This window comes from Schistocerca americana, chromosome 3 (assembly GCF_021461395.2).
Source record: "Schistocerca americana isolate TAMUIC-IGC-003095 chromosome 3, iqSchAmer2.1, whole genome shotgun sequence".
Taxonomy (NCBI): domain Eukaryota; kingdom Metazoa; phylum Arthropoda; class Insecta; order Orthoptera; family Acrididae; genus Schistocerca; species Schistocerca americana.
This window is the reverse complement of record NC_060121.1, coordinates 468,822,050-468,825,956: the sequence shown is the minus strand read 5'-3', so window position 1 is coordinate 468,825,956 and position 3,907 is coordinate 468,822,050. Positions and strand designations below refer to the sequence as shown.

The window sequence follows — 3,907 nt, the reverse complement described above, 5'->3', positions numbered from 1 at the left end:
TGAATGCAAGCACGACTTATAGAAATGGTTCCATATACAGTGGTTTCGAAATGGGACATGGGCGGAAAATGACAAGTGATTTCATTATTAACCATCAGTTAGACAGTTTGTTGAATATGAGCAACGGAGACGTCGACGAGATGCTGCACAGCGACAGATTTGCACCTGGTGACCATAATTGGAACTAATTTTTTGTCCAGAGTAAATCAGTTCCGCACTAATGCCTTAACATATCTACCTAGTTTCGCTGCCATACGATAATTACAATCATGCACTCCGTCGTCAGGCCACAAATGGCCCATCGGGACCATCCGACAGCCGTGACATCCACAGCCGAGGATGCGGATAGGAGGGGCGTGAGGCCAGCACACTGCTCTCCCAGTCGTTATGATGGTTTTCTTTGACCTGAGCCGTTATTATTCGGTCGAGTAGCTCCTCAATTGGCATCACGAGGCTGAGTGCACCCCGAAAAATGGCAACAGCGCATGGCGGCCCGGATGGTCACCCATCCAAATGCCGGCCACGCCCGACAGCGCTTAACTTCGGTGGTCTGACGGGAACCGGTGTCTCCACTGTGGCAAGGCCGTTGCCTGATAATTACAGTCCATACTGGATTTCACTCAGAAGCTGCAGTTTAATTATAACCACCTGAAATGTTATAACTGACCTTCCTCCTGATCAGCTCTGCAGAGCTTTTGTTATTATTATTATCGATTAATTTTTGCTGTATTTGAAACTAGAGCTGTCGTCTTGTAACTGGAGCAATCTGTTGTATCCCCACTTTTCCGAATGTATGTTGTCGCACTTCGTACAAAAACAGAGGGACTCAGAAATCTGTTAAAGTTCATCATTAAGTTTTTTCCTCCACAATTAAGCCAGAGCTCAGGTCACAACTCATCTGGACCCAGAGCTTTCCTTGTCCTAGTTCTTTCAGTGTTGCTGCGAATTCCATTTTCACAATCTGAACATCAATTATATGTCTTAACAGTGTTACGTAAATAATATTTTATTTTTAGCAGAATACTTTCAACACTGTCTTAGGTACATTTAACTAAAACAAATAGTGTGAATCTTTTACAATTGGCATATTTATTTATTATGTAATTTACTTTAAATGGCGTAATTTCGTGCCAAAAAGGGCGTATGTAAGACACATTTAGGCTCTTAGTTAGATGCATGAACACTATGTCGAGATTTTTTTTCCGTCTGAATTACATTAAAATTCTAAGAGGGCGTACGGTATTTGAAGAATTTTTAAGAAGGAGGTAGCACTTACTGAAACTCAATTTTGTCTGAACGTGTAGTCTAACTGATTATGATAGGGTTAGCCAGTATTTTATGATTCCTACAGTTACAAATTGCGTCGAAGATTGCTGGTTTGACCGACTATGGAATAAATAGTGTATTGTTAACATTTCCCACAAAAGTCCAGTTTCATATAGAAGAGTTTCAACTGCTGTCAGATGCCAGATACTGTTTCTATCACCGAGCGGGGTGGCGCAGTGGTTAGACACTGGACTCGCATTCGGGAGGACGACGGTTCAATCCCGCGTCCGGCCATCCTGATTTAGGTTTTCCGTGATTTCCCTAAATCGCTCCAGGCAAATGCCGGGATGGTTCCTCTGAAAGGGCACGGCCGACTTCCTTCCTAATCCGATGAGACCGATGACCGCGCTGTCTGGTCTCCTTCCCCAAACCAACCAACCAACTGTTTCTATCAGTTCGGTGTGAAACTATGTGCAAAGTCCCTTTCATTTAATAGTCTCCAATTTTATTGTATTTCTCCTTCTTTGTCACAGAGAATTTTATTGTTTTCACTTAATTAAGGCCACTACCTGCTCTTCACAAAAATAATTGGATGTAAACAAGAGGCTGCCTTTCCAGCCAATAATCACCACTAGCGTTCGTATAATAACGTGTGGTATCGCCTGCGTAACCATCTGTGTGCTAAATGTTGAGGTCATCAGGGCCCTTTCAAAAATTTCTTTGAAGCGAATCCTGTTAAAAACAAATAAAACTACACTACTGGCCATTAAAATTGCTACACTTCGAAGATGACGTGCTATAGATTTTTCATACAAAAACAGCAGTTGACCGGCGTTGCCTGGTGAAACGTTGTTGTGATGCTTCGTGCAAGGAGGAGAAATGCGTTCCATCACGTTTCCAACTTTGATAAAGGTCGGATTGTAGCCTATCGCGATTGCGGTTTATCGTATCACGACATTGCTGCTCGCGTTGGTCGAGATCCAATGACTGTTAGCAGAATATGGAATCGGTGGGTTCAGGGGGGTTATACGGAACGCCGTGCTGGATCCCAACGGCCTCGTATCACTAGCAGTCGAGACGACAGGCATATTATCCGCATGGCTGTAACGGATCGTGCAGCCATGTCTCGATCACTGAGTCAACAGATGGGGACTTTTGCAAGACAACAACCATCTGCACGAACAGCTCGACGACGTTTGCAGCAAAATGGACTATCAGCTCGGAGACTATGGCTGCGGTTACCGTTGACCCTGCGATGGTGTACTCAGTGACGAACCTGGGTGCACGAATGACAAAACGTCATTTTTTCGAATGAATCCGGCTCCTGTTTACAGCATCATGATGGTCGCATCCGTGTTTGGCGACATCGCGGTGAACGGACATTGGAAGCGTGTATTCGTCATCGCCATACTGGCGTTATCACCCGGCGTGATGCTATGGGGTGCCATTGGTTAAACGTCTCGGGCACCTCTTGTTCGCAGTGACGGCACTCTGAACAGTGGATGTTACATTTCAGATGTGTTACGACCCATGGCTCTACCCTTCATTCGATCCCTGCGAAACCCTACATTTCAGCAGGATAATGCACGACCGCATGTTGCAGGTCCTGTACGAGCATTACTGGAGGCAGAAAATGTTCCACTGCTGCCCTGGCCAGCACATTCTCTAGATCTCTCATGAATTGAAAACGTCTGGTCAATGGTGCTGATCAACTGGCTCGTCACAATACGCTAGTCACTACTCTTGATGAACTGTGGTATCGTGTTGAAGCTGCATGTGCAGCTGTACCTGTACACGCCATCCAAGCTCTGTTTGACTCAATGCCCAGGCTATCAAGGCCGTTATTACGGCCAGAGGTGGTTGTTCTGGGTACTGATTTCTCAGGATCTATGCACCCAAATTGCGTGAAAATGTAATCACATGTCAGTTCTAGTATAATATATTTTTCCAATGAATACCCGTTTATCATCTGCATATCTTCTTGGTGTAGCAATTTTAATGGCCAGTAGTGTATGTACTAAGAGATAATCCCCTAAGTGAAGTCTGCGTCACGCTATGTCACTCGTGAGGAAGCACTTACAGTTTCTCACTCGCTGCCCACATGCAGTCTGACCTTGAGTGCTGAGACGCTAGAATTTGCTCGTCCTTCCTGCTGGAGTCAGCACATCCTAAGGCCCGGTGCTGGTGGCTAGCAACTGTGAAACAACACGTCACTAAAATCTTTGTAATCAGCCTATATGAGAACATAGTTTAATACGTTTAATTTTATGTAAAAATAATGAATCCTGAGTTTGTCGCAATTTCATTCAGTAGTTTCCTGGAAAACTGAGTTTTTACAAATTTAGGATTCCGCTAAAAACGGAATTTTAGTAGTATGCTTAATTATGTGTAGAAACATCACCCTGAGGTCATTTTTTGAACATCTACATTGTTTTGTAAAAATTGAAATTTGGTGGAAAAGCAGCAAACCTATATAGATTAATCACTTAGGTTTAGCTTGGAAATCAAAAACTCAGCGCCATATTCTGAATACAAAATATTAAAGCTCTACCAACTTTTCTAGTTTGCAAATATAATGCTCCAAGGTTCAGAATAACCTTAACAGGCAGATTTGGAAGGGACACTTTATGACGAGTTTCAT

At 43.6% G+C, this 3,907-nt stretch overlaps 1 pseudogene; it reads right to left on the bottom strand.

Annotated features, from left to right (window-relative positions):
* Positions 1–473: 473 nt before the first annotated feature.
* LOC124607941 lies at positions 474–591 on the bottom strand (annotated as a pseudogene).
* Positions 592–3,907: the final 3,316 nt, after the last annotated feature.